The sequence below is a fragment of the Sinohyriopsis cumingii genome, chromosome 8 (assembly GCF_028554795.1).
Source record: "Sinohyriopsis cumingii isolate HCF-2022 chromosome 8, ASM2855479v2, whole genome shotgun sequence".
Lineage (NCBI taxonomy): Eukaryota > Metazoa > Mollusca > Bivalvia > Unionida > Unionidae > Sinohyriopsis > Sinohyriopsis cumingii.
Genome location: NC_142968.1, coordinates 88,140,294 through 88,155,924, shown reverse-complemented (window position 1 = coordinate 88,155,924; position 15,631 = coordinate 88,140,294). Strand labels below are relative to the sequence as shown.

At 38.0% G+C, this 15,631-nt stretch overlaps 1 protein-coding gene across 1 annotated transcript in view; it reads right to left on the bottom strand.

The window, feature by feature from the left end:
- LOC149794093 (death domain-containing protein 1-like) overlaps positions 1-10,586 on the bottom strand; it is a 108,634-nt gene extending 98,048 nt beyond the window's left edge. Inside the window, exon 1 of the mRNA XM_089968050.1 lies at positions 10,368-10,586. The gene's annotated coding sequence lies outside the window, so the exon portion shown is untranslated. The remainder of the gene's footprint in view (positions 1-10,367) is intronic.
- Between the last annotated feature and the right edge of the window lie 5,045 nt (positions 10,587-15,631).

Sequence of the window (15,631 nt, the reverse complement as noted above, 5' to 3'; positions counted from 1 at the left end):
CGCTGCCATTTAAAATGAGTTTTAATAAACAGGTTTTGATTAAACCTTCAAGGTCTAATTGGCATACAAAATTTGATATTATTTATTTTAAACATTAATATAGTTTTTTGTTTTAGCAGCCGATAACGGTTGTGAACGATCATATCTGACTGCCTCAGCCACCCCACCCCTCTCCCAGTTAAGGTATAATAAGTTTTCCATAATATCTAGATATGGTTCACGATTAAAGAATAACTTAATTCATTTTTTAAAGTTTTGTTCTAATTAATTACAGTTTTACTTAGTCGCACCCGTCTTTATCTGTATTGATTCAAACATATAAAATAAAATGCATATGTTTTGTTATTGACAGGCTGATTAATTTGTTTAGTAGCATTTCAGTAAGTAATTAATTCATTACAAAAGGAACACACACTAATTTTGGCTGTACTAGTTAATAAGACACACATTTATGCTTATGAAGGTAAGACGGGAAACTAGAATATGAGGGTACCCATTTGAGACATATGATACCATCGCTCTGCTTCAGTGGAATGCATGTCAGACTTTTAAGAACTTTCACAGTACCTGAACAATGATGCCACAAACATTCTGCATACCCAGGTGATACATGAAATGTTATCGTATCAGATCAAAGACTCTAGACTTAGGAAGTTTATCCAGAAGATGTATTTGAATATAGTAACTGTTACTCTCCACAACTGTCATTCAGTGCCTTAACATTGTTTACACATGATGCAGCCAGTCTTCTGGTTACACGAACCAGAGAGAAACGCCGAGTATGAGCAATAATGCAAGCGTTGCTTTCATATAGCACCTTAACGCTAGACCATGATTAGTATTTTAAATGCTGTAATTAACTGTTTCTTACAATCGAATTAATATTTGATCATAGCAAGGCATCACTTTTACAAATAAAGGGACTTATCAGTTATGGCTCAATGGTTAGCGTGCTAGACTCCCCGCCAGAGGAGTTCCAGTTAGAATTCTCTCGTAATATCAGATCTTGCCGGCTGCCGTTGTGTGACCCATGGTCAAGGCACGTAAGTCCAATACGAAATAACCTACTTGTTCTGCTGTTCCTTAAAACAGCAAAACAATCCAAACCCAACAAAACCAAACAACCCCCAAAAGAACATGTTGTTTTTTGCATTCCCTGAGTATTTTAAGTCTTCCTCACTATTTCAAATATACTTTAAAATATGTTCGGGCATATCCAACATTAGTATCTATCAAACACTATTTACATGCTTATTTCTGTATCTCGCTTGTTTCAAAGCATGGCCTCAGAAACATGAGTTAATCAACACTGTATGTTAGAAATTGATATGTTATTATAAGAAACATTCGATTCATGACTGGATCGATTAGTGTTTGCACGATATATTTGAATCAAGTGCTTTCACAGATCGCTGGATACGAATTGCAACCTTGCTGAGTTTTCAGAACAGGTTTGAAAAGGCCCACGCGCTTTCAATTATATATACAAGTGATGTACAGCAATTAATCTCTTGTCTAATTATAATAGCAATGACTAAAATTACATCGAAGAAAACTTATTTGGTGGGTGAGTGGGTGTTAACAAATAGTCAGTGGGTCTCTAGGATGAAACTCCTATGGGGACCCAGGTGCAAAACCCCAGAATCGCCTGTATTTTAAACGTTTCTAGGGCATAATTGTGACCATTTAAGCGCAAAGAAAACTTACTCTAAGAGACGTTCACCCCTCGATCATCCCTGGTAAGTATCTTTTAGGGAGGAATGCTTGCATGTGTAGTTCTAAGTAGCGTCAATATGATGAATGTTTGTACGTGTTGTTGTAAGTAGCATCACTATGATGAATTGTTGTTGTTGTTGTAGGGTTTAACGCCATTTTTCAGTACAAGATAGGCTATACATGGCGGCCAGTATAGTTGTTAAAGCTACGTTAAAAAATCCAAATCACATCACATCACATATTTTCTTTGTCAAGAAAGCAATTAGTCCTACAGGTTTTTGAGAGCCTCTTTCCTGCAATTTCACATTTTGTCAGGGTCACCTTTAGATGCATTAAGTCTTTGAAGCTCCCTTCAGGCTAAAACGTTTGATGAAATGCATTCCAGGACACCTTTTCAGATGTACCGGAGGCTCGTGTTTTTTCCCTTAAATACATAGGTGATGTGTTTATTTGCTGTTTAGATAAGGTCATATGTCTGCACCAAGTATTGCATTGGTTTCTACCCCTCTACCTTCAAAATTAAGATCGAATTGTCACTGTTCTTGTTGTGGAGTTAATCTCGTTTTAATTATTCATCTTGTATATTTGCAATTTAAATATTATCTACATATATACTTAAAAACATGTCTCATTCACAAATATATAATTAATGGAACCAAATAAGAATTCTTAATATTTTATTTATAAGCCAGTAGGTTAGAAAAAATGAAGTATGAAAGAAAAATTATCCTAAATACGTTTCTAAAAAAATCACCAACGTTTACTTTCTAAGGTTTAAACCTTTAATTTTTTTAAACATACTTAAGGTTCAGAATGAAAATTTTCTTAGCGCATGTAAGGTTTTAGATTTATAACCGAAAAGTTTTTATTCTGATAAGTTGTGCCATAGAAAGTCATCAATGCTAGCATATATATTCATAGAAAGTCCTCAGTGCTAGCATATACATTCATAGAAAGTCCTCAATGCTAGCATATACATTCATAGAAAGTCCTCAAGGCTAGCATATACATTCATAGAAAGTCCTCAATGCTAGCATATATATTCATTATAAAGTCATCAATGCTCGCATATACATTCATAGAAAGTCATCAATGCTAGCATATTAATTCATAGAAAGTCATCAATGCTAGCATATATATTCATATAAAGTCATCAATGCTAGCATATACATTCATAGAAAGTCATCAATGCTAGCATATGCATACAAAGAAAGTCATCAATGCTAGCATATACATTCATAGAAAGTCATCAATGCTAGCATATACATTCATAGAAAGTAGATTTTCATCGTATTCATCGCACAATACTTATACTGCGATTACTTCTGATGCTACTGTATTTCAAAATAAGTTAATTTATTTTCAGTCTACATTTGATCTGTCGACAATAAAATCACAAGCAATACACCATTAGCGCGCGTCCTCAGTTTGAAGAATGATCGTATCTGCTAACATTCTACGGTCCGATCACAGTGATATCGATTTGCCACAGCAGGTTCGAGTCACATATCGATGCAGCCCGTCATCTGCTAATTAAATTTGGACATGCATATTCGGGTATTGATATTTCTGGCGTAATAAAGATTTATATCATTGCAACAACTATTGGAGTTAAGTCGCAGACAAAAGCAGTCAGAAAGACCGCTTAACTATGGACATGAAATTATTAAGTTCCATGATTCGAACATAAACGACATACAAAAAATCAACCTAAAGCACAAAACAAAGTCAAGTCATATATCGGTGCATTATGGATCATAGTAACATACTTTGTAATGAGGGCGCAGAACTTATCAAGATTCATTCCCTGGTCAACTCTCATGATTCTAGATAGTGCAGTATATACACAGGATTAAAGAAAACTTTATTGCCATGTCTTGAACGAAAACCAGCAAAAGGTGAAATGTCGGTCACAATAACTTTGTTGTGTTGTAAAGATCTCCAACATTATCTGGCTTCATCATTCTAGCATGATCGTTGCTTCCGAAATAAATTTTAAAATCACAAAACTGAACCCAAGTTATTAAAGCGTGAACTATGTGTGTAGGAATCATCAAGATGCGTCCTTCACATAATTTAATTTTTATAAGCATGCATACAGGGGTCATATGTGGTAATAAGATAAATGCTAAAACATAACCCATGATAGCAAAATATTAAATGCCGGTCACTGTGACATATTTTGTTGTGATTATGTTGTACTCATATTATATGATTTCAGCATTAACAGAGACAGATAAACGAACTTAAAAATATTTTTACCAATCGGAGAAGCGTGAAATATTGGTCACTTTTATATGCTTTTGTGATGAATGTTTCACGATTTCACGCAGAAAAAACAAAACCTTAACCAAGAATATACAAATAGTGAATATGTATGTAAGATATTAGAAGTTATAGCTCCTTCCCAACGAGGTCCGTGTTGTGGAACTCACTCATAACTATATATATATATATATATATATATATATATATATATATATATATCTATATATATATATATATATATATATATATATATATATATATATATATATATATATATATATATATATATATATATATATAACTATATAACTATATATATATATAACTATATATAACTATATATAACTATATATATATATATATATATATATATATATATATATATATATATATATATATATATATATATATATATATATATATATATATATATATATATCATAAGATTTTAATCTCTCAAACCGTCCCTCCTGCTTCACCGATTTATATGATTATATATGATTTAACAGAATTATCACATGCAAATACAACATGTTGGCTTTAATGCTCATACCCTACAATTAGCTGAATGTTTCAAGTTATTACCGGGGCCCCGAGTGGCCGAGTGGTCTAAAGTGTTTTCCGTTACGGATCATTGCCATCTCACCTCTGTCTGCGTGGGTTCGAGTCTAGGATTCGGCCAATGTGGGTATGTGAGAAAGCTTGCCAGTAGCTTCTCGTGGGTCTGTGGTCCCAGGGTTTTCTGGGGTTCTTCCTCCACCATTAATACTGGCCGCCATGCATAGCCTATCGTGTGAAAAATGGCGTTAAACGCCACAAAAACAACATGTTATTACCACTACTATTAGCGACATGTTTCATGCAATTACGTCCACAACTAAATTTCTCATACTCAGTTTCAAGTTTCTGATTTCCGTTCGCTTCACATGTAAAGTGAGTTCCAGACAGGGTCAGCAGGTGCACCATATTTTACGTTACAAACTTAAGTCAAAGCATATCATTCCAAGAGATTAATACCTAAATCATCTTATGTTCAATCTGTTGTTGACATTCAACAAGATCCAGTAACACTGATCAGATTTCACTTAATTTGCTTGAAATATTGTTTATGCACTATTTGAAAGAAACAGTGTTGTATTGTACACAATAAACCTGCACAGCCATGAACAATAAAGTACACGAACGCAGAAAATACAACACCTGCAATAATTTACACACATCATGAGTAAAATCGCATGCATTTCATACGACAAGCTCAAATTTGCTCTAATATTTCATCGGTTGTTTTATTAATCAAATTTAAGCATATTTTTGCTCAGAAATATTGTCTCTCCAAAGTAAAATGTACAAAATGGAGGATAAATTCACTTGTTTAAAAGTAACTCAAGTTGTCTATCTCAATAGCCGAGAATAACATCGTTCAATAGAAGCCAGCCCTAGGTGTCTACCACAACAGCTGCAAATAATCTTTCAAGAGAAGTAAACCCTACGTGTCTACCACAACAACGGGAAACACTGTTGTTCAAAGCAAGTCAGGCCTCAATCGTATTTTATGGCTAAAATCAAGAACACCTCTATATTTAATCCAATTATACACTGCAATATGAAATCATCCAGGTAGTTAATGTGAGAAATGATAAAATACTCTTCATATGATTAAAGATCTAAGAAAATTCATATGAGAAATGATCTCTGACTCTATTGTGAAAAATGATCTAAGACCCTGGAGCGAGAAATGAACTAGAATACTTCATGTGCGAAATGAACTAAGACCATTCTTGTAAGGAAATCTAAGACCCTTCATGTGAGAAATTATATAAGATAACGTTGTGATTGTTGTTGTTCTAGGGTTTAACGCCATTTTTCACCACAAGATAGGCTATACATGGCGGCCAGTATAACTGGTAGAGGAAGAACCCTGGAAAACCCAGAGAAGAACCACCGGCCCACGAGAAGCTACTGGCAGGCTTTCCCACGTACCCACGCTAGCCGAGCCTTGGACTCGAACCCACGCATACAGAGGTGAGATGGCAGTGATCCAGAATGGTGAGCGTGTTTGACCACTCGGCCACTCGGGGCCCCCGACAACGTTGTGAGAAATGATATAAGACAACGTTGTGAGAAATGATATTGGACCCTTCGTGTGCAAAGTGAACTAAGACCCTAGTATAATTTAAGATATTCTTAAACTCATTGTTGTTCTTTACCTAGGGAGAGAATATAATTTACGATACGAGTTTATCATGTGATGTTCCGACTACTTTACGAATGAGGCTGTACTCGTAAGATCTAGGACACAATTACGTCACGAATGTAAAAACAAATCACCTAAATGTCCGTTGCATGATGGGAGTGAAGGGGATGATTTAAACAAAAACTACGCCACATTGATTAGAATCGAATGGCAAAATGATCATTCAGTTAAAGTATGGGTTTTTAAAGGTGAAAGTCCATATATTGTATTTCTAATTCAGATGAAGAAATTTAAAAAGAAATGTTTTGAAAGTGTAATACCGCTGTCCTGCCGAAAAATGTTATAGCAAGAGTACAGAAAAGGCTCAGTATATCTCCGCCCAATATTTTATAGTAACCGATGTTGGCACTAGCAGGGAATTGTTGACTCTAGAGATTATGGTCGGTCGAGTTTCAACAAATTTGACCTTTGGTCAGTGTATAATGTCTTACAAGAAACTTACTGTGTAGATGCCATTTTTTATGAGACTTACCATTACCGTGACCTCAAACCTTTAGAACCAGACTATTTAGATTTCCTTATTTCCTTATTAACCTAAGTGCAAGCCATCCACAACCTTTGGTAGAGGATCTAATTCTAGAACACAAAAATTAAGAGGCTTTTTATATACCTTAAGTGAAAACACTCCAAAACTTTGGCATAGGTACGTGGTATAGAACTGAAATTATTATGCCCCCCCCCCCCAACTCCCCACAAAACATGTTTTTCTTTCAGTAATAATAACCTTGATTTTGACCTTTGTAACTCAATTTTAAAAAGCTTTTTTTGTTTTACCCAATAAACATGCCATGCACAAACTGATGAAGATGCACTGTCGAGAACTGAAATTGTATGCATAGACCATTTTTTCCTCAGTCACGGTAACCTTGACCTTTGACTTTTTAACCTTCCAAATCAATAGACTTTATCGTTTCGTCAAGGAAAACATACCTATAAAGGTGTTCGATGATATATGCTGTAGATCGGATATTATATTTGGAAAATTTAACGGATTGTAGGAAATATTCTCCGCCAAAAAGTGTTGGGAGTGTAAAAACGGAATCCCGCTTTGGACATGATAGTTCAGCTATATAGCAATCCTGTACTGACTTGATGTTAAAGCTAAAACATACAACGTTTAAAAAGTGTCATAAATTTAACTGCTTATAAGTATCGCACTTAGTAGAAATGAACTCGATGATGGCATGGGTACACTTTTGAAACGATGTCCTATTAACTGTAATAAACTGAATATGTGTTTCTGCTTGTAAATTATTCTTGGATCGACCATGGATTGACCTCCTCGATCTCATTGGTACATGCACTTCTAATATTTTTTAAAACAAAGAGAAACACATTACTGATCTCATATTTAAAACTTAGCTAAAATTTGAGGCAAAATTTGTCAAGTTATTAATTTTTAAATCAGATTATAACATGAATAGTTTCAGGTGTAACATCTCTTCAGGTGGTTCTCGGATATCACATAAAAATATGATTGGCAGTGCATGATGGTTAATAATTAATTCAAACTCTGTATTGCAAACCATCATTTAACGTTTCTAAGCAGACATACAATGCCCACTCAACGTTTTTCTGTGGACGTAATTCACGTCATACTTAGAAATTCAGCACGAGGTTATCAATTCTCATGTGGACAAGTACTGATCATGATCTTATATATATATATATATATATATATATATATATATATATATATATATATATATATATATATATATATATATATATATATATATATATATAATTTGCAATCATTCGAATCTTTTCCAATTATAATCTGAATAAACAATGGTTTTGTGTATTATTTGTCTGCAATATATGTGTGTACTGCCAGAACTGTCAACATACGTACATGATAGTGGGGCCTGATGACAAATGTCGTATATCTATTAAGAACAGGAACAGATATTGTTGCAGCCTTGTTCTGACGTCATAACAATATCGGAGTTTAAAAATAGAACTCATTATACCAAACATTGAATAATTAAAATCTTCATAACGAGGCAAATATATAAATCAGACATATACATAAACGAATTCTAAAGCTACCTCTTTTTAAAAGAATTTTAAATTATTGAAAATCAAATATTGTAAATTTTACGCCTGCTTTAAATATATGTGTACAAGAGGTTTCATGACTCCAATTGATTCGTACGTATGGGAAAGGTAAACAAATAGCAATACAGTATTTTTTAAGTTGTTATCTTGCCAAAACCAATGAATTGATGCGAGTTCTTACAAACTGACGTTTTAGAATTGCTTATATTGACTGAAGGAAAATTTTCCCTGGTTTATTCTTTATGTGTCCATATTGGATTCCTTCATTGATGAGTTAATTTATTCTAGTGCAATAACTCATTGAAAGCCATCGTCTCAGAGCCTAGTTTTGTGTATATCTCAAGTACCTTTCTTCGTGACAATTTCAGGTAATATTGCTTCCCACAGCAGTTGAATGCATCTATGTAAAGCATCAGTACATACGGTTATCTATCTCCATTTTTAACGATCCACAACATCGATACTTAATTATTTGCGATTTTATTTGATACACAGACCAAATATATAATTTGTTTTCAACACAAGGTTCAGTCGGCTTGCTTCCAGCGATGCCAAAATATGCTGCAAGTTTAAGACCAGTTTTATATGAACAGCACGCTTTGCCATTCGTCAATTATAAAAGATTTCATTGCGATAAAATTAGTTGTGATGAATGTATAATATATAATTTCAATTCAATTTCTATTGATATTTTCTGATTTTATTCATATGAAGATGTAATATTAACGATACGCCTTAATTGTTTTTATCATAAACACTGCATTTAACATTTGAAGTGCTTAATATATATATATATATATATATATATATATATATATATATATATATATATATATATATATATATATATATATATATATATATATATATAAATAACATGATAGACCAAAGGTCTATTTAAGTAGCTTTGTCCACATCATATAAGTCCTTAGCTACAATCAAACTGTGACATTGACCAGAAGTATCTAATATGGACATTCTGATTTGTTTGATATTCATTTATTACGTCCATTGCATTGCCTGACATCGGAAGCCTTTAGTGGTTACCAAATAGCGACGCTAGTGGAAAACATCTATATAGCTACACACCATTGGCTCATATTACATCGATTAAACGTATATGTTGTTCAACAGGTCTGTGCATCTCTGGTTGTGCTACATGGGGCTACTATGACGTATACTAAAAATGATGTGATTTAATATACATTTACAGGCTAAAAAAATACATGAGATGCATGTTAAGGCAGCCGTTTATTTGATTAAATTTAAAAATCTCCGATACTCTATACATTTTTGTGAATAAGATGTGTGTGTGTGTGTGTGATTAGGATTTTTAACGTAGCTTTTAAGAATTTTTCTGTCATATTGCTACAATGTCTGCAGTGTGGCAGTTTATAGTGACGTCTAGCATTGGGGCATCATGCCGCAGACAGGTAGCATTATGTCCCACCCAGTCACATTATCCTGACACCAGGCCGACTAGTCCTAACACTAACCGCTTAATGCTGAGCTGTTAGTACCACTTTTGTAAGTCTTTGGTATAATTCGGTCGGGGATCGAACCCACGAGCTACCGCTTCCGTGGCAGACGCTCTAGCCACTAGGCCACCGGAGCGGTCCGTGAATAAGATGTGAAAAGCATCTCATATTTAAATGATATTATTTTGTAATTCTGTCTAAACACAAGTAAATACATCAAAGCAAACACTATCTGAACCTCTCTCTCGTTTTGTCTGTCTGTCACTATGTCTGTCTGTCTGTTTGTGCCTATGTATGTCTGTCGCTGTCTCGCTTTATATCTATATATCAATCTCTCTCTCTCTCTCTCTCTCTCTCTCTCTCTTCATATATATATATAAATATGAAGAGAGAGAGAGAGAGAGAGAGAGAGAGAGAGCGATTGATATATAGATATGTGTGTGTGTGTGTGCATGTGTGTGCGTGTGTGTGTTAACTTGTACATTTTTGAAGCATTCATATGTAACTAGACATGTGTATAGATATTTGACTGAGAGGCAGATAAATGGATGAATATATTCATACGAATACATTGTTACTAAGTAACTTACCTGCCGTTTTTGAATTCCTCAAGTGAAAGTAACGGAAATTATATTCAAGCAGCGTGATCCTTGTTGGATTAAGTGAGTTCACTATATGCACCTCCGTACTTTATACTATCTCACATAAAGAAGTCACGGTTGCTCGGTGAATCTATTTTCTAGGTCTGTGAAGGGGTGGCATTTGTATTCTATGCTCAGGACAGAGTTAGCTGTGTACGGACTTGTCCTCCTCTCTCTTACCTGTATGCTTGTCGCTGTGATCTCGGTTAGATTACCAAACAGGTATACATCGCAGGTACAGCGGAGTTCGCCTATCAGAGAGACAACACTTACTCTTACGTAGTTCATTTTCTGAAGGCGACATAACACCAGTTACTACGAAAATTGTTCCGGATTTATACCTTGACAAACATTCATCGTCATTTTATTTTTCCTTTTTTATTGTCAAAATTATAGTTTTTGACGATTACATAACCATGTTAAGGGACTAAGGCTTCATGAGAACGAAAACAAACTAACAAAAAAAAACCGAAAAAATAAAAAACGTTCAGCATTCATTTTTTGTGTCTGTCGCAAATTCAACATGCATTTACAGACAATACTGTGTATAGATCAATAATGAATAATTACTTTGGGGGGGGGGGGACGTAAAGTTAAAATGATTCCCTTTGGAAACAAAAGAGGCCCACATTTAGCATTAAAGAGAAAATACCCACGACATACGGAATTTGTTCAGGCAATAAACTGATGCATCTTAAATTTTTTTGTTGATATAACTTTAAAGCCATTTATATAAGTGTGATTTCATTGTGTTCGTAGTTGTGCACTTCATGATTTGAATTTTGTCGTAATTAGGCTACTCGGCAGAGGAAGTGGAGTCGGGGCCTATGGTGTAAGTTGGGCGGGGAATAGTGGATATTGGGGCTGGTTAGCATAATTTTTTAATTAATTATAATTAATTAATTAATTAATTAATTAATTAATTAATTGTTATTGTTGTTGTTCTAGGGTTTAACGCCATTTTTCACCACAAGATAGGCTATACATGGCGGCCAGTATAACTGGTGGAGGAAGAACCCTGGAAAACCCAGGGAAGAACCACCGTCCACGAGGAGCTACTGGCAGGCTTTCCCACGTACCCACGCTAGCCGAGCCTTGAACTCGAACCCACGCAGACATAGGTGAGATGGCAGTGATCCGGAACGACTAGCGCTTTAGACCACTCGGCCACTCAGGGCCCCAATTAATTAATTAATTAGTGGTACAAAGAGTAGTTCCACAAATTTATTTGTCTCCTTCAGCAAGGATATTATGTGTTGTAATGGTGGGCGCCCGCACATAGCAGCAATTTCAGGTCTAAACACGTTTGGTCTATATCTGTAGAACTTAATAGCTGACACTACATCTTCCCCCACTTCTCTCTTAAAACTAACGTCTCTGTGCCTCTGGCTGTAATAGTAAGTAAAAGATCTTTAGCGATCTTAATATTTTTTGTTTAGTACAATTGAAGTATAATCATATTTTTATATTCATCGATATGCAGTTTTTTCGCATGCCTATAGCTTTACATAAAATATGTTTATAGTTCACTATATGCACCTGTGATATGTATGTCGGTCAAGCATGTGACAGTTGCCATAGAAATGAAATCTATCAAGTGACTGATGCCTATTTGTTTAGAAAACTTGAACTTTAGATGTGTCTTAAAATATGGTTGAATCAAATTGATGACATAAAGTGGTCTGCCATTCAACTATATAGTCTCATATCACTTGGTATACATTAATGGTATGCACTTAATATACGCAGTTTATTTATATACATTAATGGCATGCACTTAATAAACGTACTTTATTTATATACAGTAACGGCATGCATTTATTGAACGTACTTTATTTATATACAATAATGATATGCACTTTTAATATACGTACATCATTTATAGACATTAATGATATGAACTTGATATACCTACTTTATTTATATACATTAATTGTGTGCACTTAATATACGTACTTTATCTCTATACATTAATGACATGCACTTAATATACGTACTTTATTATATACATTAAATGTATGCACATAATATATGGACTTTATGTCTATATATTAATGAATGGCACTCTGTTAGCACTGTGGGGGTGTGCGAGGCCTGGGTCTGATATCCCGCTTGCCAAAGAAAAGTGAAGCTTCTCTCATAGCCTCTCCTTTCCAGGTGTAGTGATCGCCGCAGGACCACTGTCTCGCTCTGCTGGGCAGGAGGTTACTTGCATATGGCCTCTCATACACTATTGTGTCCACAGCAGCACCTTCATGCGGGGCCCCCTGTTTTCACAGAGCCTGCTCTGTGACGCGACCGAGTGCCCGGAGGTATAACTGGGTGCACAGACTGGGCTCGTTAACCTTGGCATGCAGCCAGTCTAAGAGAAGGGAAATTCTGAATCCAAACCCGGGCAGATGAAGCTCGTAACCTTGTCAGGCAATTCGTCTAGGAGAAGGAAACTCTGATTCAAGACCCACCAAGTCCCATCCATTGGATGATGGCTCCACTGCCTTGTGCAGATCTTAGGGAGAAAGAAAGGCTACCGGAGTAAACCCAGACAGTAAATCCGGAGTGGAGCCCCCAAGGCGGCTGGGTGTCGACTACGATTTCCTTCCGGCAGCTCCTGCATCCAAACTGGTTCCGAATGTTATGCTCAGCATTCCTTCAGACCCCATCAGCAACGATGAGAGGGGGATCCTGACGTGTGGGCAGCCCAGGATCTCCATACTCCACGCCCAGGCTTGCGCCCTGGAGAAGTCCCTCCAGTCTCGAGACTTAGTGAGGAAACAACACGGAAGCTGACAGTTTACGGGTTATAAGTCCCAACCAATTGGCGTAGGGAAGGGGCGCCACGGGTCAACTTTGACGGTGCGAGGGATCATTGTGTCCCACTGGCCGACTACAGCCCGCCTCAAGCCAGACAGCCCCGGTCAGCATAACAAGCAGACGGAAATTCCACACCAGACAAAAGAAACAAGAAACCAATAAAGAAGACTCCAACTCTTCAATTCGCAAGCTGCAATGTACGCACCATGTGTACAGGCATCTCTGACAACCTCAGGGAAGTGGATGACACCAGGAACACGGCCATCATCGGTAAAGAACTCACCAGACTAAATATCAGCATAGCTGCCCTCCAGAAAACCAGGCTCGCCTCTGGAAGGGTCGAGAACCTTAGGAGTCCCGCCAACACGGAGTGGGCGTCGCCATCAAAAACAATCTCCTGTCCTCGGTTGAACCTGGAGCACTGAGCGTCTCTTGTCCATCCGCCTCACCACTGCTGAAGGTGCTGTTAACAACATCAGTGTCTACGCCCCCACCCTCACGTCTTGAGAAGACATAAGGGATCAGTTATATGGGCAGCTGGACGAACAGATCAAAGGTTGCCCCAAACACGAACCACTATTCCTCCTCGGCGAATTTAATGCCAGAGTTGGTGCGGACCACGAGTCATGGCCTACCTTCCTCGGATATCATGTCACTGGAAAGACCAACGAAAACGGTCAGAGACTGCTGTAGCTGTGCACCTACCATGGCCTGTGCGTCATAACCACCTACCTCAAGTGTAAGCCACAATATAAAGTGTCATGGAAACACCCCAGGTCTCATCGATGACACCAACTCGACTTGGTCATCACCAGGCGCTCTGCCCTTAATATCGTCATCTCCACCAGAACCTACGACAGTGCAGACTGCGACTCCAAACATGCCTTCGTGAGCAGCAGGGTGCGACTACAGCCACACACACTACACCGCTCAAAACCAAAAGGACGCCCTCGCATAAACACTGCGCAGATATCGGTCCCTTCAAAGGTGGAGGAGTATGTGTCCGCCCTGGACAAGGCTCTCCAGGACCTGCCAGAGCACGATGCCACAGCCAGATGGAACGACATGAAGGGTGCCATCTACAGTACAGCCATGTCCACGTTTAGCAAGAAGGAACGACCCAGCCAGAACTGGTTCAAATCACTTCTATCAAGGATGGAACCACTAATCGAGGAGAAACGAAAAGCCTTCATAGCTTACAAAAACTGTCCTAATGAACGGACGCTTGCTGCTCTCCGAAGTGCACGAAGCAACACCCAACGCATCGCTAGACAGTGTTTGAACGAGTACTGTCAACAACTGTGTGAAGGAATCCAGCCCAGTGCCGGTTCGGAAACATCCAAGGTATGTACAGTGCATCAAGAAGGCTCTAGGCCCTACAGTAAAATGGGTCGCTCCCCTGAAATCTCTGATGAGAGAGAAGATCACAGACCGTGGGCAACAGATGGCCAGATGGGTGGAGCACTACTCAGAGCTATACTCCCGATAAACGACAGTCACTGATGAAACCCTCTGCAGCATAAAGAATCTTCCCACCATGGAGGAGCTAGACAAAGTGCCAACCTTAGAGGAGCTCGGCAAAGCAATCAACTCCCTCCCAAACGATAAAGCACCAGGTGGTGACAGCATCCTGTCCGAAGCTTTCAAACGTGAGAAACCAACATTTCTTCATCCACTGCATGAGCTACTTTACCTCTACTGGGAGGAAGGAACAATCACCCAAGACATGTGCGGCGCCACAATTGTGACCCTTTGCAAAAACAAGGGCGACCGCAGTGACTGTAATAATTACAGAGGGATCTCGCCCTGAGCATCGTTGGTAAAGTGTACGCCCGCATCATACTCAACAGGCTGCCAGACCGTGTGTACCCGGAATCCCGGTGCGGCTTCAGAGCAGGCAGGTAGACGCTAGACATGATCTTCTCCTTACGACAACTCCAAGAGAAAAGCAGAGAGCAAAGTCAACCACTCTACATGATCTTCACCCACCTCACCAAGGCCATTCACTTGGCCAGCAGGAAGGACCTTCTGAACTTCTCAGTAAGATCGGTTGCCCCCCCCCCAAAAAAAACCTCCGCAGCATGTGAAGCTCTTTCCATGCAGATATGAAGGGAACAGTCCTGTATAATGGATCCTCTTCATCCTCCTTTCCAATTAAAAGCGGCGTGAAGCAGGGCTGAGTGCTGGCGCCAACCCTTTTCGGGATCTTCTTCTCCCTGCTCCTGTCCTACGCCTTCGACTCGTCCACTGATGGTATATATCTACACACCAGGTCCGACAGGAGGCTGTTCAACCTGGCACGACTGCGCTCGAAGACCAAAGTGAGGGCTGTGCTCATCAGAGAGATGATTTTTGCAGATGACGCGGCTCTTGTGACCCACACCGAGGCAGCCATCCAGAGA